The sequence below is a fragment of the Sphaerodactylus townsendi genome, linkage group LG04 (assembly GCF_021028975.2).
Source record: "Sphaerodactylus townsendi isolate TG3544 linkage group LG04, MPM_Stown_v2.3, whole genome shotgun sequence".
NCBI classification, from domain to species: Eukaryota; Metazoa; Chordata; class Lepidosauria; order Squamata; family Sphaerodactylidae; genus Sphaerodactylus; species Sphaerodactylus townsendi.
The window spans coordinates 153,576,813-153,597,758 of NC_059428.1; the positions used below are offsets into that span (position 1 = coordinate 153,576,813).

General features: G+C 47.9%; 1 protein-coding gene across 1 annotated transcript in view; it reads left to right on the plus strand.

The window, feature by feature from the left end:
- The first annotated feature begins 947 nt into the window (after positions 1 to 947).
- NTN3 (netrin 3) overlaps positions 948 to 20,946 on the plus strand; it is an 87,081-nt gene continuing 67,082 nt past the window's right edge. Inside the window, exon 1 of the mRNA XM_048495041.1 lies at positions 948 to 1,429. The gene's annotated coding sequence lies outside the window, so the exon portion shown is untranslated. The remainder of the gene's footprint in view (positions 1,430 to 20,946) is intronic.

Below are 20,946 nucleotides of genomic sequence, written 5' to 3' on the forward strand. Positions count from 1 at the left end.
AATAGGGCCTGGTTCTCGCCAGCTCTTGTCTGATGTTGCTACCCACATCGAATCAGTGGGCGCCACGTCCTAAGTCTGCCCGGGCATTTATATTTGGGAGCCCTGGCTTGAGCTTTCTGATGGTGCCTGCCGGGTGGTCTGATTCCCCTCCTTCCAGTCTCCGTTGTTTCCCATTGTGAAGCCGAGGGGCAGGAACTTGCTGTGGAAAGATCAACTGAACACAATGCCTTTCTTTTTCAGAGCACCTGCCAGCCCTGTAAGGTAGACCAGTGTCACCACTCCCATGCTGCAGGGGAAGGATGATGTGCCTGAAGCCTCCATTCCTGGGCTAGGGCAGCGCAGGGTCTGGGCCCTCTTCCTTCTGCAGCCCTATCCCAATGTGCCTGGGGAGTCTCCGGCGGCGGCGGAGTGGCAGCTTCGAACTCGCACCATCTGGATGCTCGCAGCCACCTGGGGCACTGGGCTCCCCCCGCCCATGTCTCGCCTGCGCTGCCCAGAGCCAGCCTTTCCCCCTCCTTACCTTTGGACTGCAGCCTGCAGCTGGAGGTGAAGCTCTCCTCCGCCTTCCCCCCCCCCCCCGGCCCCTCCTTTTCCAATTTCCGCGACCCTCCACGAGCCCACCAGCCTGCAAAGGAAGGGTCGGACGAGCCACTTTCCCCTGCTTGCATTGCCCCATCCTAGCCTCCCTCCTGATATCTCCTCCTTCACCACCTTGGCTCTGGGGTAGGGGGCGAAGGGGACCCCCTTGGCAAGACTGGGGAGTGTGAGGAAGAGAAGGGGAAGGTTAGCCAGGCAGGGGGGAGGTTCCCTCCCTCTCACCTCCCCCCCCCTTTGCATGTGATTAAATGTCTCGAAATCTGCTTCTGATTTCCTCAGGGAGTTGAGCCCCCCCACCCCCCGCCCCTGCAATCCGTGACTTTATTGGAAGCTTTTCGCTCCATTGGAAAGCAGCCGCCACAGCCGGGGCTCAGTTTCTCCACTGTTGGCGTTCTCCTCACCCCCTCCTTCCCTCCTTCCTTCACTTTTCCTCTCTCCCTCCCACCCAGCAGAGCAGCCCTTCATTGGGCAGTCCGAGAGAGAGAGAGAGAGAGAGAGAGAGAGAGAGAGAGAGAGAGAGGAGTGAAACAGCTCGGAAACCCCCGGGCAGCAGCGAAAGGACTGAGATCCCCACAGCGGGGTTTGAAGCAGCTCCCCAGCCTGACTGCAGAGAATCGTTTTGCTCATTTCCCCTCTCCTGGTTTCCTTTTTTCCCCTTTTGCACCCAGTGACAGCAGCAGATTGCTTCCCCCCCCCCCCCTCTTTCCAAGTTCCAGATTCTGATTTCCCCCCTTTCCGCAGCAGAGGTGGTTTTGACTGTCTGGGATTGCGCTGCTTTGACATCTCCGGGCTTGGGTGTTCAAAGGGGAACTTTCTACCTGTTGGAGTCACAGTAAGTTGCTTTCCGATCTTCCTGGTACCTGTTCAATATTCTTTCTGTGGAGGGATGGACTTTAGATCGCTTGTCTCTTTCGCAGCATGTTAAAGACTTGTTTATATGGAAGTGGAAAAAGCTTCCCCTCTCTTCATTTTTTTGCTTACTCCATGGATTAAGAATCCGCTTTTCCACACCCTGGCTGTTCATTCTTCCCTTTCCAAGCTAAATAGGATTTAATTGGCTTTTTAGAAACTTTCCTTTCCATCTCTTCTCTCTCTCTTGTTTTTCTTTCCCCTCCTCCTTTTTTTATTTCCTGTTTAATCCTTTCATAGCTTCGTCTTGGAATTTCAATAAAGAGATGGAACTTGTAAAACCATTTCCATTGGGTCAAGGGTAGCTGCGTGTGCGCACACAAACACATTCGGGGTGTGTTTGGGAGGTGAGAAAGGGTTTGTATTATATAACAAATTGGCAGCTTTCGGCCACGATGTCTTGTGAAATGTTTTCTGTTGGGTTTTGATGGATAACTTTCTTGTAAGGGAATTACTTGGTATAGAATAGCAACAGTTGGACAGGTTTTGAACTGGCGAGAGAGGAGGTGGGTGTGTTTAAATCATGAGCCCACTGAGGATAAAGCGCTATTCTGACGCTCTACAATTGCAAGTGGGCACCGGGAGCTGTTTATGGTTTGACGTTGGCGAGGGCATAGTGTCATAAGCGCTCGGGAGAAGCTTTGCCGAGCAGAGGTTTTGCAGATGGTGCACATATGTGTGAATCCATGCATATTCTATTCTCTGCCCCATTTGAACAAATGAGCAAAATGGGATTTGTGTGTGTGTGCGTGCGTGTGTAGGGGTGCCAGATGTCTTTGAAAAGGTCACTTTGAGAACGTGCGTTGCCCACTGGACTCTTAAGCCTGATCTTTGGAATAAAGGAGGTTTGTGTGAGGGCACAGGTGCATTCCCATGCAAGCCCTTATCGGTTCCTGCCGGGATAGTGGAGGTGCCCTTTCGCTCTGAAGAATCCTGAACTCCTGTTTCTCCAGCAAAATAGACAGTGCGATTCCTAGCACATCCGTTTCTTTTTGGACTCTGGGTCTGCCCATCCTAGAGCTTTTGAACAGGACGGCTTTCCCTAGGCTCCTTGGAGGTTTGCGTCACTACATTTTGTTTCAACAGACTCTCGGTCTGCCCCAAACCCCAAAGCACGTGATCTCTTTATTCCCTAAGGGACAGCATCAACCCTGAGTATAAAGATCCTAATCTGAAAATCTTGCCTTCCAGTTTCCTGCAGCATGTATCCTTGGACCCACGGCTACTCACTCTTTCTGAGCCTCCAGGAGATTTCTTTCTTTATCATTCCCAGGAGAACAGAAGCACTGGTTTAATAGGAGGGCTAATGTGTGCACTGGCACTGGAGAAGTGGCAGGTGAAAAAAAAATACATCCTGAAACTGAGGTTGGGTTTGTTTGTTTGTTTTGTAACGTTCTCATGGGAAAACTCCACAAAGTCTTTAAAACAGGAGTTCCTCCTGAAAAGAAATTGTGTTTCTCGAGGCAAGGCACGTGTGACATTGTAACTTGCTGGGACACACATTCCATGCTTTGTTACAGGTAGTCGTCTTTGAAAGAATGATCGCCGCTGCTAGATGCCAGTTTTAATTTTCCAGAGGCTGTACAATCCTCACTCTTGCCTCAGGCATCCCTGCAAGGCAGGCCAGCGGTATTATCATTTAACAGGAGGAAGTTGAACATTTGAGACTGTTAGAAGTGTGTTGAAGCAGGCCCCTTCCGCACATACAGAACAAGGCACTTTCAATCCACTGTCACAATGGTTTGCAAGTGGGCTTTGCTATTCCGCACAGTCAAATCCAGCCGCAAAGTGCATTGAAAGTGGATCAAAAGCGCCTTATTCTGCCTGTGCAGAAGGGGCCTCTGATCAAGCAGGGTTGAGATCCCTAACTGAGGACTGCCGAACAGGGAGAATATGGAAGGCAAAATGCTGTGGACCTGGGTCATCCTGGGGTGGGGTGGGGTGGGGGCTGAAACTTGACAAGTAGTATGATAATGAGGCAATAGGATGTTTGGATTGAGTCTGGGTAGAGAGAAGTGGGTGGGAAGTATCCTTGCCTGAGGGTGGTTGGCTGCCCTGCCCCATCATCTGCATATTCCTCGCTGGGTTGCCAGATAATGGACCCACAGCCTCATTTGACCTACCTGATGGGGTTGTTGTGAAGGTAAAAGGGAGACAATCCTGCGTTTGCTACCTATAATAAAATAGACAGAAAGCTACAATGTAGTTGTAGTTCCTCTCTGCATCTCTTAACTTTTCAACAACTGGATTGATTTGTCTCTTTTTATCCTGAGGTATATACTTGCTAGGGTTGGCGTAGTTGCTTTGTAAAGACACATCTTTCCAATGTCACTTTATACTGTTGTACACTTTATACTGTTGTGCAACACAACAGTCCTTACTAAAAATGTGTGCGTCTCCCCCACTCCCACCGTGTGTGTGTGTGTATAGTAAGCAGTTTTGTGCAGTCAAGGCTTATGCCAATCTGTATGCAGAGAGTTATACATGCCTTCTGTGTGCATGATTTAAAAGGAGGATTGGTACCTTACAGCATGGCAAAACAGATACATGCGCATTTGTCCAATGCATATGTAGGCATGCAGCGCTATGCTTTTCCCACACAGAAGCAAATCAGTAAAAGAACCGTGACAAATGAAACATCTCTCATCATTTTGCAAAGGTTGTTGGAACCAGAGCTTCCAAATTCTGCTTGTTGTCCTGCCTCTTAATTTACTATTATCACTTGAATGATTTTCTGGGGGGTTTTGTGTATTGCGGTTTTGAGCATAGGCAGTAGGCTCCACTGACTGACGCTTCTTGGCAACATTTTGCTCCCATCCGTTCCTTATTACCTCCGCATCTCCTTCCCCCCTCCCTTTCCCTTTGTTCCACCCCCACCATGAGAATCTGTAGGTTCCTTGGGGCAGGGAATTGTTTTTACATGTATGATTCTATGTCAAGCACCCCCTAGATTGAGGCGGATGTCCCAAGCTAGCCTGATTTCAGCAGATCTCAGAAGCAAATCAGGGCCAGTCCTGCCTAGTACTTTACTGGGAGACCACCAAGGAACACCAGGGTTGTTGTACAGAGACAGGCAAAGGCAAATCACCACTGTTAATCTTTTGCCTTCAAAACCCCACTGGGTCTCCATAAGTCAGCTGTGGCTTGATGGCACTTTATACGCACACTGAGGTACTCTATAAACATAATAATTCCTCCTTTTTTCCTGATTACTTCAGCTCTCCCTACGTGCGTTTAGCTGTTCTTATTAATGCCAAACAACTTTCCAAACTTTTTCCCTTTTGCCGTTCTGCACCTACACTTATTAAACTCGAAAGGCAACAGCTCTGTGGCTCGGTGCCAATTCTGCTCAGTTTAAAAGGGTGACAGAGCACAAAACCTGCTCCGAAAAAGGGCACGATAGTCCGGTTACTTGAGGGAAAGCGAACCGGCGCGTTCATGGTGACATGAAAAGGAAGCCTCTCGGAGTTCCTGGAAGCAGGTTGGAGGAGCACCACCCCGTGCAGATGCAAAGGCACAAAGTAGCAAATGCCTTCCTCCGCCTTAAGTGACTCACCCAAGGTCATACAGGAAGGCTGTGGCTGCGAGGGGTTTTTGGACATGACTCTCCCGAACCCAACCAAGCGGTTCCAACAGACAAAACATCCCTTCTGCCTCTTGGCAGATGTGGCCGAGTGAATGCATTGTTATCTGGACAGCACTAGAGACTGTGTCAAATAGTTGTCGACAAGACTTCATTTTTACCTAAGATTCCAGGGAGATGTGGGAAATCACTGTACAGATGGAAAGGTTTCTGAGTGTATGCAGAGTGCATTTCTCCCACCTCTGTAAGCAAACCCCAAGGCTCCTAGAATTAGGGGGGCTCAACTGCTGGGGCACTCGGTCACACACTCACACCCCACACCCCCGACCTTCTCCAGACACCTCTCCTTTTACAGGTTAGCTCTTAGCATAAAGCAGAATGGCTCTGGGGCGGAAGTCCCTTTAGAGGGTGTCTCTGCAATCCATGCCGGAGAAATTAATTGCTGAGTTCTGGCTTCAAGACCCTGCATTAAAAACACCCTGGTTGGATTATTTCTTTAGCGAGGCTAGCCAGCAGTACCTGTTTTACAGCACCTGTTCCCTTCATATGTGTTTCGTTTCTCTTGGCACGGGCCACGTTTGTTCATAATAACTGGGAGCATATTTGCCCACTCCTGTCCTTTTTTAGGGCAGGCCAGCCTGCTTGCCTGATCTGGGAGCCGGCTCTCCACTGTTCTGCCATGATGGGCTCATTTTCTTTTTCTTTTGCAAATCTGGAAATGTGATCGGTCAATAGATGACTTTTTCCCTAAGTTTGTCAATATTGTATTTACAAATTCTTGGGTGGAAAAACCAGACTTTAAAAAAAGGCATTCTTCCTTTCAAGAGTGGGTTGGCCAATAATGATAATAATAAGAGTTTGGATTTGTATACCCCACCCATTTTCTCTCCTGTAAGGAAACTCAAGGTGGCTTGCAAGCTCTTTTTCCTTCCCACCCCCTGCAACAAACTCCATGTGAGGTGGGTGGGGCTGAGAGCGCTCTGAAGAACTGTGACTAGCCCAAGGCCACCCAGCTGGCAGGTGTCGGAGTGCACAAGCTAATCTGGTTCCCCAGATAAGCCTCCGCAGCTCAAGTGGCAGAGTGGGGAATCAAACCCGGTTCTCCAGATTAGAGTGCACCTGCTTTTAATCACTGCACCAATTTGGATAGAGCCTCTTTGATCTGGTTCTTAGTGCCTGGAGTTCAGCAGTCTCTTGGGAGAGCAATGAAAAGGGAGGCAAAATTGTGAAGTTAAGGGACATTACTGAGGGAGGTCAGTGAAGAGGATTCACAGGTCTCTGCCCGTAAAGATTTTTCAAAGAGATTTTGTTTTCTATTCTAGATATCAAAGTTTGGCAGCCATCATTTCAGGCAGAGCATGAAACCGGCTGACAGAATGCAGGTGAAATGCATTGTCTGCCACTAGGCTTCCTCTGTATGTGCAACCTCTCTGCTAGCCCTGTGCTTGTCATTGGCAAATGCAGGTTTGCCTCTAGACTTTCAAAACGTTCACTCCATTCATCTTCATTTAAGAAATCCCATCTTAAAAAAAAACAAACCCCTTTACACCTAGGCCTTTACAGAAGACCCCCCTCCTTCCCACTTGTTTTGTTCCTGGATATGATAAGACCAACTAAAAACAAAACAAAAACCAGATGCAGAAACGTAGCACTACGGACTATATTTGGGGGGGGGGGGCAAACCTTGCAGCCATCATGTATGGGATCAGAGCAGTGGTGATAAAGCTCTTTGCATACCAAGTGCTGTTCCTGAGGACACGTGACTTGGTCCAACAATGCAGCAGGAATGTGTGAAGGGGTTTAGGATGGCTAGGCAGGGATCAAGGTCCTGGAAAGCAACAAGCGGGGTGCTTTAAACGTTCGCCCCCAGAATGCTGCTTCCTACCGTTCCCCCAACACCCAGGTGTTTGTGAGGAAGGCAGCTGCTCTGCTGAACCACCCCATCCACAAACGGGCCCAACAGCAGCTTAGAGTTCAACCCTTGTTGAAAACCTATATCTGGCTTCCAGCCCGCTTTCTAAGCCAGGTGCAGATGATCCAGGGAAGGTTAAATTTCCTCGCTTAGCTTCTTTCTGGCCCTTCCCTCATAGGCCTTAGGGGAGAAACCTTAGCTGGATGGGTGCAAGCAGACTGGGACCCAGGGTCTGTCTTAAGGACCTCAAGGCTGCAAATAGACCTGACATTTGGGGGCATGGCTTCTCCTCAGGAGAGTGAGGGTGATCATCGTTCAGAGGCAGAGCTGAAGATCCCAAGTTTGGTGCTCAGCAACTCCACTTGCATGATCACTGGTAGCAAGTACTGCCTGTAACCCTAGAGAACCTCTGTCACTATGCCACATAGATCCAAAGTCAGACTTTCTTTAAAGCAGCTTCAGGCGTTCATTTGCCCCATTTAGCGCGTGCAGCCATTGTCCCTCCTGCATGGATCATATTGACAGTTAGATCTGTATAAGATACACAAAAACGCGTGGCACATGGCCGCTGGCTCAAGCAATTTATATTACCTATTAGTTACTTGTAAGTATGTCAAATTGTTGGCTATTAGACTTATCAAACTATTATATCTCCATAACACATATTTTATATATATCTTATATACATCTCCACTTTTCAATCCATGCAACACAATTTATTACAAGATATATATAAATCTCCACTTTTCAATCCAATTCATGCAACACAATTTATTACAAGACAACCTTCTCTCAAGTCCATAATCATGTATTTGTTAAACCAACAATGTCCATAATCTTGTATATATTATTGCATCAATGTCACCCGCTGTGACTGTGGTGAAAGTTCATAACAATTAATGAAAATCCTGGATCGGTGCCTTGAACTACTTATAAATACCGTCCCAATTCAAGGGCAGTCAAACTTCTCATCATCCTTATATCATCTTATTATCGCCATGAATAAAGGTTTATTTCTTTTGTAAAGTAACTTCATCCGTCCTGGCTTTTTACAGCTTACAGTTAGATCTGGGCAGGCATTCGGAGTGTGATGGAAAGGGTTTTGAAGGCAACTCCTCTTTCCTGAAAACAAAATACATAGTCCTGTGGCCTCCAATTGCTTCTGCAATCCTTTATGGAACACTGTGTGAATGGGAATAACGTGTATATAGCCACTGGCCCCTATCCATTCCTCAGCAACCTTCTGTGGCCTTTGAATTTTCTGGGGAGGTTGCAGAAACAAATACAAAACTTCCAGCTCCGACAGTCCCACTGTGTATGGAATGACGCTGAGAATATAAACCACTTTCATAGGAACTCTCTTATTCTTTTAGCATTCTGTATAGTGCTTAGAGCAGAGCAGCACTCTGTGAAGTACACAGCAGCATTAGGGGGTTGTGGGTTTTCCGGGTCGTATGGCCATGTTCCAGTAGCATTTTCTCCTGACGTTTCGCCCGCATCTGTGGCTGGCATCTTCAGAGGATCCTCTGAAGATGCCAGTCACAGATGCAGCTGAAACATCAGGAGAAAATGCTACTGGAACACGGCCATACGACCCAGAAAACCAACAACACCTTAGTGATTCCGGCCGTGAAAGCCTTCGACAATACAAAGCAGCATCTTTTAACAGATGTACAATTACTGCTACTGACTCCTCATTTTAACAGGCATCCCTAATCACATAGAAAGCCATGTCAGGCTGGGGAAGCAGTCATTTGGCCTGTCAGTTCTGCTATTGGACCGATCAACTGGCTGTCTGTGATTTGACTGCAGATTCCTGAAGTCATTCATTTGTGTGTCGGGGAGGGGGGGGGGGACACCGGATAGTGGTGAGAGTGACAATTCCCTTGCTTTCTGCCGCCCCACAGCAAGATTCACGATTATAGTGCCCTTGTTTTTTAGGAGCGGGATCTGCTGCTTTGCAGCTCTCTGCAGTAAGTTTCTGCCCTGTCGGGGGATTGTCTGTTCCCTGAGGCTCAGATCCGGAGAATCTCAGCCATGAATCACGGAGCAGAAAATGCTCCCCCTGTTCTTGACTTTGGTCTCTCTTCCTGAGATGTTTCTCTACCCCCAAGGACCCTGAGAAGAGAATCTAAACCATAGGTGTCAAACTTGTGGCCCTCCAGATGTTATGGACTACAGTTCCCATCATCCCCTGCCAGCATCATGCTGGCAGGGGATAATGGGAACTGTAGTCCACAATATCTGGAGGGCCACAAGTTTGACACCTGTGATCTAAACCCTTGAAATTTCAGATCTGCCTTGCTAGTAGCACCAGCTGAGCCACTGAAGCATAGCTTCTGCTGATCACCTTGTGCAGCAACTGCAGGCCCCTTGGGACAGGAACACGGGCTGGGTTTTTTTTTTTATTTATTCATTCATTCATTCATTCATTCATTCATTCATTTATCTATCTATTTATTTATTTATATCCCAACCTTCCCAACAGGCCTCAGGGCAGCGAACAACATGATCAAATAAAACAGTGCAATAAAAACAATATAAACATTCAGCCGCAGCAATTAAAACTTACAATAATAAAAGCAATAAGATAAGCAGATGGCGATAAAACCCGTAAAAGACACCCATGGGAGATCACAATGTTCCAATCAGGCCGGCTGACAAGATCTAAAAGCCTGGCGGAAGAGCTCAGTCTTACAGGCCCTGCGAAATTCCCCAATGTCCCGCAGGGCCCTGATCTCAGATGGGAGCTCATTCCACCAGGTGGGGGCCAGGGCTCAAGAGAAAGCAGTTGTCATGGTGGCATGGGACCCAAGTGTATCGAGCCTCCTTAACCATGGGACGATCTGTCTGCCCCTGGTAAATCACCTCTCCTATTTTATTATGATTTTCCAGGAAATACCTCGTCAAAATTTTGTTTGCATCCATCCTTCAGGGGTCAACTCACTCCTCCAGGTATCTGAAACTTAAATCTCTGAGCAGGGGGCGGGGGATTCATTTAGTTCCACGTGTCTGCATGTGAACATGACGACATTTGCGTCCCATAGCTCACCACTCGCAACGGCCTGGATAGGTTTTGTTGGCCTGTTTGAGAACAGCTGAACTTTTCTCCCGTATCTTCGACAGAAAGGAGAAACAGCTCTTTTTTTATAATAGCGCAAGGCAGAGTAAATGAATTCAGCAGACAGAGTGAAGAGTTGGGCAACGGGTGACGCGAGCAGCTTGGTAAGGGAAGAAACGGGTTACGAGAGTCGCCGTGTGCCCAGCGTTCATCTGTCAGATGTTAGATGGCATGCATTTGTTGTGTGGAGGGTTTCCTTACAGATCTGATCCAGTTGTTTTCTGGAAAGCGTCTGGAAGGGGCTGGAGACCTCTCACACAGTTGTTTCTGTAAACAAGCTGAGCTGGTTCTGTTCTTAGTCTAACTAATGAATTCTTTAACCATTATATTGTTAAAGCACTCATTAGTCGACCGAGTGGCGGTTTTTGGGTTTTGGATCCGGCAAATGCCACCTCATTTTTACAACTCTCCTCACTAGCTTAATTCCCAAGTACCTCAAAAAAAAAATCTGGATTGTGGCTTGGATGAATCAATAAACATTGCAGCCAACAGCAGTAAATTTGGGTGTCAGGGTGAAATGGTTGTGGAGGACCCATATACCACAGGGCAGAGAAATCCTGTGACACCCATTTATGGAGGTGTTTTTGCCAGGGGATTCTGGTGAGCAAAGCCTGAGTCAGAAACACCCCCCCCCCACACACACACACACACACCACAAATACAGATTCATCACTTCTGTTGCGGTTTACAGAGAGTTGTGTGTGTGTGTGTATTATCGCCAAATAAACTTACAACCCTGGTTGGAAAGATGACTTGCAAGATCCTCAATGGAATGAATAGGAGTGGCTTAAGAACACTCCGCCATTCATATGCAGGAGAACTTCCCGATGGATTGTGCGGTTTTAAATGGAGGGGAAATGGCACACACAGAGAGGATGAGACGGGGAGAATGGCCTGTGGTCTCCTGTTGACAGCAGCCCCTGATGCATGTCTTCCTAATGCCTTTGTGTTCCCTCTGGTTTCTTTCCATTGTATTTCGTAACTTAAGGAATCTGGCCTCTTTTTTTTTCTTAAGAAGATGCTAATTTTCCCCCCTTCCATGGGGCCAATGTTAATTTAAGGCAGGTTTTAAGACAATAGGATTAGCCGGTGATTGATGCTCATGTCAGTACAATAGTCTGATTCATAAAGTCTGCTTTAGCACAGGTAGTGGAAGGAAAAATACTGGTGATTGGTACAGTCTTATTTTGTAGAAGAAGAAGAGTATGGATTTATATCCCCCCTTTCTCTCCATCAAGAAGACTCAAAGGGGCTTACAATCTCCTTTCCCTTCCCCCCCCCCCACAACAGACACCCTGTGAGGTGGGTGGGGCTGAGAGAGCTCCAAAGAATTGTGACTAACCCAAGGTCACCCAGCTGGCATGTGTTGGGGTGCACAAGCTAATCTGGTTCACCAGATAAGTCTCCAAAGCTCAAGTGGCAGAGCAGGGAAACAAACCTGGTTCTCCAGATTAGAGTGCACTTACTCTGAACCACTACACCATGCTGGCTCTCTATTATGTGATTGGTACAGCTTTATTTTGTCTGAGTGTGAGTAGATATACTTTGCATCCCATCATTTTAGAAACTGGGTATTGGCTTCCGTGGTTGTGTCAGTTGGACACAGTCAGGAGGCTGAGGGTAGCTAGGTCCCCTGGGGGCAGCTCTGCCTTCCTACTCAGTCATGTCAGGAAATGGCAACTGTGCTTCATTTCTAAATGAGCCAGCGTGGTGTGGTGATTAAAGTGCAGGCGGATTCTAATCTGGAGAACTATGTTTGATTCCCCACTCCTCCACCTGAGTGGCAGAGGCTTATCTGGTGAATCAGATGTGTTTCCGCCCTCCTACATTGCTGCTGGGTGACCTTGGGCCAGTCACAATTCTCTCTGAACTCTCTCAGCCCCACCTACCTCCCAAGGTGTCTGTTGTGGGGAGAGGAAGGGAAAGGAGCTTGTAGGTCACCTTGAGTCCCCTTACAGAAGAAGGTGGGGTATAAATCCAAACTATTCTTCCTTAACCCAACAACCCAACTTCTCCAGAATTTCCCTGAGTAGCGAAGCGTCTCCCTTCATCAACTCTGATTCCTCAACTCTACAAGACTTTTTCTGCCCGGTTCCCCATCTTTCTCTGTTCTCTTCTGTTTTCACTTACCTTGGCAATCTGGAACCCATCTTCTGGGAGTTCCCCCTGACCTGCCTCTATGACTGACAATAATGCTTGCTTCACCTCTTGTTAGACTCTGGATGTCTTCTAATGCTTGATGATGTGTTGTAGTCATCCTCTAATAGCTTATGATTAGCGTGAAGTCAGAACAGACTGCAAGGCTAACGATCCCCTAAGGAGAAGGTTGCATTTGATGGTGTATGTGCGTCATCTTGCCCCATCCCATTTGTTTTGTCCCAAGTGTGCCGTCCTAATGCCATTAGCGTTCCCCCAAGAGTGTAGGAAACCCTGTGGCTATAATTCAGAACACAGAGTGAGGTGTTCGGTGGGAAAGGAGATTTCAGCATTCCTGATTGTTGGGCTATGGCCAGTGGCTTTTGTGGGTCGTTTTTGATCACAGCGCTGTTCAGCTTTCCCTAGACCAGTGGTGGCGAACATATGGCATGCATGCCAGAGGTGGCACTCAGAGCCCTCTTTGTGGGCACATGTGCCGTCACCCCAGTTTGGGTACTCGCCAGTGGCATAGCGCCAATGGGGTGAGGGGTGTGTGACACACTGGGTGTGCACCCCTGCGGGGGTGTGGTGAGGGTGTTCCGGGGGTGCTCCAGGGCGGGGCAGGGGAGGACCGGGGCATGGCAGGGGTACAGGGCGCACTTGTGCCCCGAACACAGTTTCCCCTTGCTCCGACCCTGGCACTTGGTCTCTAAAAGGTTCACCATCACTGCCCTAGACAGACCAGTGATATGACTCCAGCCAGGGCAGGCAGCTCCATAGTTCACAGAAACCAGCTGGGTCCTTGATCTGGGGAGGGGCCCATGACTTGGTGGCCGAGTGCGTGCTTTGCATTCAGTTTCGTAGGTTCAGACCCCGTTGGTGGTCTTCTCCTTTTGTGTGGCAACTTGTGAGACCCTTTGACCTAAAGCTGTAGATTTTCTGACCTACTGAGCCCTGCCACTGGTCATTCTAGAGTGGCAGCAGCTCCGTCTCCATCTCCTGGCTCTCATCATAGGTACTCTAGATTGAGCCTGGGACTCACTGTGTCCAAATCTTCTGCTTGGCAGCTGCTCTGTGGTCCTCCTGAGCCTTGATCCACCATTTACTATGGGAAGTCTTCCTCCCCTTTTGCCTTGAGATATTTGTCTCTGCGCTGTTTGCCTCTGCGCATTAACCCCGGCGACACATGGAACGATTTATCCACGTCTGGCGCTGGATTTTTTTTTGGCTTTAGCACATTCTGTTTGTCAGATGAGGGCAAAACCCTTCCGCAGCTAGCGCTGAGATTAACATACAAGGGGACTAAAGCTGACGTGGGGGTCTCAGCTGGGAAATAGGTGTTTGGTGCCGAAATCTTGCTGTGTAAGGAAGGAATATCAACTCATCCTCCAGAAAACAGGGCCCAATGAGTTGAAAGCGGAGCGTATGGCATTGGACTGGCTGAAGTGGTGGCAGAGAGAACTACACATTTGTAGCGGGTGCTCCTCCAGCAAAGACATTTCATTGGCACTGTCATACTACTGCAGGGATCTGCAAGCTGCGGCTCTCCAGATGTCCGTGGACTACAATTTTCATCTGCCCCTGCCAGCATGGCCAATTGGCAGGGGCTGATGGGATTTGTAGTCCATGAACATCTGGAGAGCCACAGATTGCAGACCCCTCTACTACTGTAAAGGAGGTGAATCCCCTGGTAACTGGTCTTGTGTAGCCTTCATACTTAAAAAAAACATTTTGAGAAAACATTAGGAGATCCATGAATCCCATCTAATTGAATTTGATCCTGAGTTAATTAACTTGTGCAGAAATGTCGTAAATGATGGATGTGGTTACTATCAGACCTAAACACAAACAGTCAATACAAACTGGAAATGGAGTATGTAAAAAACAAACCAACCCTGCAATTTTCAATTATAAACTTTGAATGATTATTCTTTTAAAAAAAATACCCTAACTCTTAAATCTTGCTGGTAAAATTTAAGGGAGTAATGTTTTATTATCTTTTACCAGAATTTTGCAAAAACCCCCCCCCCACTCAAAGTACCTCCTAGAACATGTAGCACAGCAAAAATTGTAAACATATATTTAAAAAATCAAATTCAGAAAAATTATGTTTTATCCAGAGAACTTGCCCTCAAAGTGTTCAGTTTTGCAATGCTCCCCAGCCTTTCTTAACAAAACAGTTGTAATCCAGCAAGCTGAGGTAGGTGGAGTTCCAGAGGACGAATCAGTATTGCCTGGCTATTGACTGTGTAAAATGCAACCGCTCCACGCTCGCCAACCTTCAGACCATCCTCCAAAGTGAAGATTCTCCATTTAAGATCCAGACCTTCCCCTCCCTATGGTGTTACCCTCCCGTTTTCTTCACTACCCCAGGAAACAGTCTGAAATGGTGCCGGAGCGCACGCCTGGAGCTGTTTTCCTCTGCTGAGAGACACAGCAGCTGGTCTTTAGCTTAACCGTGCCACGTCTTCTCGGCACAACCCTCGGTTGCGCCACAGTGGATGGGACACAGTTTTAAACAATATCTTTCAAGTGCTGTTTCTTGGAAATTAATTTGTTGCACATGTGTCTGCATGGACGAGCGAGGTGAGAGGGGCTCTGCCCAGAGGGAGAGAACAGGCCCTCTTCCATCTCTTGTTTCTATATCAGTTACAAATAAGGGAAAGCTTTTCCCGGGAGAGACGGGAGGAGAGGGTAGATGTGCATATATATCCTCAGGAAACTGAACTTCCCTCCCCAGCTGCCTAGGAAGAGAGAAGATGACCATAGTAACTGTGGCACATTAGAAATGATCCTGTAGGGCAAGATTCTTACATACTGGGATGACTGGAGGTCCCTGAATTGCAGCCTTCATTTGGAATCTCACCGTGTCTCCTGCCTGGTATCACAGCTCAGTACCTAGCCTGCCCTTAAGAAATCATCTCCTCATGGTTTGGCTTATTCTAAGCGTTTTTAACTCATTGCACAGCTTACCCAGTAATTTTTTCCCCCCAATGCAGGCTCGATGGAACCTTTCTTAGTCTAAAGGAAATATGTTTTTATCTGCTGCTTTGGTCATCTATTCACTGTTAAGAAATGACCTAACGTCTTTCTAAGCCTCCTACGTTCCTGGTTCAGGCCAGGCCGAAGGAGAAACGCTGGCTTTGTGAAGTTGATCACTGCTGAACAATGCATCACAATCTTTAGTTAACGTTTGCAAAACCAGCTTTAAAGCAGTAGGAGTGGAACCAAAAACGGAAATTCTATCCCAGGTGGGCTGCGGTCTCCATTCCTGACTTTCATTCCCACCCATTAAAGAATAACATTTCAACTCCCATTCTGGGCATGCAGCCCAGATTCCGGGCCCACCTCTGATTAATGTGGGCTAGTTCCACTTGTGGCGCACCGAGATCCTCAGCCGGATTGTGGAAAAGGAGGTGTCAGAGCAGAGTAATTGTAAAGTGATACAGGCTGTCCGGCTCGGTCCAGTGAGTGCAGACGGCATACCTTTGACTGTCTTCGAGGCTTTTAAGGAGTGCAGGCCTGGTGGAGATTTATAAAATTATGCATGAGATGGAGACATTTGAGAACGTTGCCTCCCATTCCCATTAATGCTAGACATTTTGGACACCCTGTAACAAGGAGAAGAAGAATTGGATTTATATCCCCCCTTTCTCTCCTATAGGAGACTCAAAGGGGCGTACAGTCTCCTTTCCCTTCCCCCCTCACAACAAACACCCTGTGAGGTATGTGGGGCTGGGAGAGCTCCGAAGAACTGCGACTAGCCCAAGGTCACCCAGCTGGCATGCACTGGAGTGCACAGGCTAATCTGAATTCCCCAGATAAGCCTCCACAGCTCAGGCGGCAGAGCGGGGAATCAAACCCGGTTCCTCCAGATTAGAGTACACCTGCTCTTAACCACTACACCACTGCTGCTCCTGGATGGATAATAGATTCAGAGAAAGACAACAGGACAGTACCTCTTCACTCAAAGAAAAATTTACTTGTGGCATTGTCTGCCCTAGGATAAAGGGGTTGCTCTTATTTGTTTGGCTTTGCAGTGGGGATAGACAAAATTATGGAGTCTGGGTCCATCAGCGGTTATTACTAAACTATACTTTCATGTTCAAAAACAGTAACTTGTGAATACCAGCCTGGAAGGGGGGAAGGGGGTTTCTGTGCTCTGTTTGCAAGTTTTATAGGGTCTCTGGTTGGCTACTGTGGGCAATAAGAAACTTTGACTAACTAGACCAAAAGCATCCAACACAGCTGCCTTTATGTTCTTAAGACAGGAAAAAATAGATTTATCTGTTTTATATCACATGAAAAGGGGATTAGTAACTCTGGAATGGTCAACCTAAATGCCTTTGTCATGAGGACTGGTAATATGCCCAGCCAAAGAAGCTTTGAAACGTTTAACCAAAAAAAAATATGCTTGCCTGCAGAGGCAAAAGCACGCTGTCCAAATTTAGACATCACAAATTTGCAATCACTTGATTGTTGTAAAATGTTCAATTTCCCCAAGGCAAACACTTTCAGGATTCCACAGACCCAGAGCACACAAGCACCACTGGCACCCCCCACAGAACTTCCTCCCCCTCCCCCAGGCCCCCCCCCTCCAAATCTCCAGGAACTGTGCATACCATAATAGTTGGTGGAATGGAACCAGGTGATGGAGTCTTCCCTTGAAAACTCCTTTGTGCAGCAGGGAGAAAGCTTTCCCTCTCTTCCCTTGTGTTTGCTGTGTTGATTTTCTATTTGTGAGCAACTGTGAACGAAGAAGAAGAAGAGTTTGGATTTATTCCCCACCTTTCTCTCCTGTCAGGAGACTCAAGGTGTCTTACAAGCTCCTTTACCTTCCTCTCCCCACAACAGACCCCTTGTGAGGTGGGTGGGGCTGAGAGAGTTCTGAGTGAACTGTGACTAGCCCAAGGTCACCCAAGCAGGAATGCAGGAGTGCGGAAACACATCTGGTTCACCAGATAAGCCTCTGCCACTCAGGTGGAGGAGTGGGGAATCAAACCTGCTTCTCCTGGGCATGATGATGATGTTCCGCTATCTTTGAAAAGATTTTGCACATGGTGCAATCACTCAGACTCCGGGCTCCTCCACCATCTGTTCAAGAATCCTGTGTTCCAACTTGCCTCATCTGATAGGGCTCTCCCAATTGCCCTTCTTGTGCTGCCGCCCAGTTGCAGGTAGCCAAGGATCCTCGGGACAAGCCACTGCCTCCACGCCTCCCCTGTCCTTCTAGTCAGAATATACGTAGGTGGTTTAAGAAGAGGGGTGTGGCTTTCTTTAAAAGACAAAACCAACACTTTGATTTAGCCAGTGTAATTGCTGTAATATTGGGGACGTATGCTCCCAACAGCTGGTCCTGACCAGCAGTCTGGTGCAGCATTTACGCCAGCTTCAGTTTCCGAACACTCTTCAAGCGTGGCCCTAAGTGTGTTTATTCAGTGTTTGGGTGTATTCAGTGTTGTGCCTCTGAACATGAAGTGGTAAAATGTTAGACGAGGACAGTGGTGGTGAACCTATGGCACTCCAGATGTTCATGGACTACAATTCCCATCAGCCCCTGCCAACATGGTCAACGGAGCCCCTCGGGGACAGGGCGGTATAAAAATCGAAATAATAAATAAATAAATAAATAAATTGGCCATGAACATCTGGAGTGCCATAGGTTTGCCACCATGGGATTAGGATGTGGCAGACGCTGATTAGAGTCTCTGCTCTGCTGTGAAGCTCCCTGGATGACTCTGGGCCAGTCATTCACTCTCATCTTAACCTACCTCATTGGGTTGTTGTGGAGATAATGGGAGGGGGAGCTGTGTAGGCTCCCCTCGGTTTCCAGAAGGGATGACAAGATTAAAATGTATTGGTAGATAAACTGGTTGCGTTCAGAAGAGTTGGCTGGGGAACGGGTAATTTAGAATGGGTAAATGAGCCAGCGTGGTGTAGTGGTTTAGAGCAGGTGGATTCTAATCTGGAGAACCGGGTTTGATTCCCCACTCCTCCACCTGAGTGGCAGAGGCTTATCTGGTGAACCAGGTGTGTTTCCGCACTCCTACATTCCTGCTGGGTGACCTTGACCTAGTCACAGTTCTTGGGAACTCTATCAGCCCCACCTACATCACAAGTTGTCTGTTGGAAGGGAAAGTAGTTTGTAAGCCACCTTGAGTCTCCTTATAAGAGAGAAAGGGGTGGTATAAATCCAAACTCCTCCTCCTCCTCCTCCTCCTCCTCCTCCTACTACTACTACTACTACTACTACTACTACTACTACTACTACTACTACTGAATGGCAGATGAGGAAAAGAACTCACACCCCACTGGTTCCTCTCAACATTCTTCTGAAAGTGGCTTTTCATTTCTTCGTATTTCTTAAAGTTGGAGCTCATTGCATGCCAGTGTTGACTGGGCCTCTTTGATGCACGCTCAACCACTTCCCATGCCCCACCCCACAAAGATACAGTCCGAGATTACCGAAACCTTTGGCGGGAACAGTGACAAGTTTTGACTACATCGTCCTGGGTTAACAGAAAAAAGAAGCGGGACTCAAAACAGCGGATATGATTGGACCTCAAGGCTTATGGCCTCTGTTGCTGATTCATCTCCCTTCCAGGGCAAGAATTAAAAAAAAATACTGCTGCTTTGTTAACAGAGAAAATATTTACTTAGCGTGACTCAATGTAAAAAAAAAAAGGGAGACAGCAAAAGAGAGAACGAGGCAGGGGAAATTGACCTCCTTGAGGGTCACCCCAGTGCCCCAAAATATAGATCAGGGCTTCGGCCACAATGTCTGGCAATGGTTACACAAGAGGGATGCCGAATCTTCCTCCCCACCCAAGCAGAAATGTCTTATGGGACTTCAGGAAATAGGTCTGTTCTAGTCTTTGTCAAGTATGGTGGAAATGACATGGTAGAACCTTGTGGTCGCAGAACAGACGACCACTTCAAGCCAATGGGGGAATTGTCTCTTTAATTCCCTCTCTGACAGGGGCTTATAGGTTTTGGGTGGACTCTGTACCCAGCTCTCGTTTGCTGACCTCTCCCTCTGCTCCTGTGTTCTAGTGTATGCAAGGCTGGGTGCACTTTTCAAGCCTTACACAGCAGCAAGCAAAGTTCTCAGCCCAGTGGGAGACAAGAAGCTGAAACCTCCTCCCCCTTAGTCCCTTGGAAGGGCAGAGTCATTCCCCAGCCCCACACCCAGGAGGCAGCTTCTGACATCGTCTCCCGCTCTGTCTCAGTGGAAGTCTGGGAGAGGGGATGTGGTGCAGACACGGGGACATCAAACTGTCTATTCCCTCAACAGTTTGGGAAGCCCATGAGCCAGAATGTGGTTCCCGAAACCACAGCCAGGCCACCCCGGAGATGCAGTGAGCTCCCGTATAGCTTTGGCGAGAAGGGAAGATCAGCAGGCGGTGCTTTGCAGTGTCCTTAGGTTAGGCTTCAGCACTGATCTCGTGTACTCTTTTGCTGGACAGTTCCCAGCGAGCCCTGGACGGGAAGGAGCAGAGGCAACGCCGCACTCATCCCAGCCGCAGCTGCGTGGACGGAGGGCCAGCAGAGCCAAGATCTTGCGGTGCTCTCTATGGCCCAGAAAGGGGAGGACTGATTGCGTCGGATGTGTGTTACAACTCCCTTCTTGTGGGGCAGGCAACCAGAATCACCTTTTGGATAATCCAGCTGCTGCTGGTTATAGCGCTGAGAGAAACAACTTGTTCTGTCCAAAGGGGTTGTTCCTTCAGTGAGGTGGGGGCTGTTGGTTATGTACCAGGCTCTGGGCATTCCCTCTGTGAACAGCATTTTGATAGGGCAAACCCACCCCCCCCCCCCCCCCCGGCTCTGATTGCAGAAGTGAGCAGAAGGTCCTCTTGGTCTCTGCCGCTGGCCGCTGGCCACTCCTACTTTCTTTCCTCCCTATGATTGGGAAGACCAATCAGGCCCCAACTAGATATAAACAATGACCTGGTCAAACTGTTACTTTCCCCTCTGTCTCCTTCCCGGCCTTCTGACCTATGATACAGATATGGCCAGTTTTGGGGTCCGGTTAGACAACCATTGAGGAAAATGGAGTCATTTGTTTTACTGAGGCACTATTCCTTGGGAGAGCTGTGTGGCGTAGTGGTTAACTGCTTGCACTACCACTCACACGGTCAGGAGTTCGAGCCCCCTGTGGGTCAGATATCCTGGCAGCTGGCTAATGGTCAACTCAGCCATCCATCCATTTCTTGGTTGGTAAATGAGTACCTAGCTCATAGCTAGGGGGTAAAGAATAGCCGGGGAAAGCAATGGCAAACTACCCCACAAAAGTGGCTTGCCTATAAAATCACTGTTTGCAGTGGTATCCCAGGGTCGGACACGACTGAAGGGGAAACTTTACTTTACTTTATTCCTTGGGAAGTAGTTGGTCCTTCCTCCCAGCCCCCAAGTTTTTCAATTCTTCTGTGACTTTAGATCCTGGGATCCTTTCAATGTTAAGCCGGCATGTGCTGTAGAAATTACTGAGCATGTATTGAAAACTCTTGCATGCATGCATGCAGATGTAGACATATCTCCTCCATACTTTTTTCCCTGCCTCCATAATTTCGTTCGTTCGTTCGTTCGTTCGTTCGTTCGTTCGTTCGTTCATTCATTCATTCATTCATTCATTCATAGTCCACCTTTCTCACATGATTCAAGGCGCATTACAAATAGTGAATGATT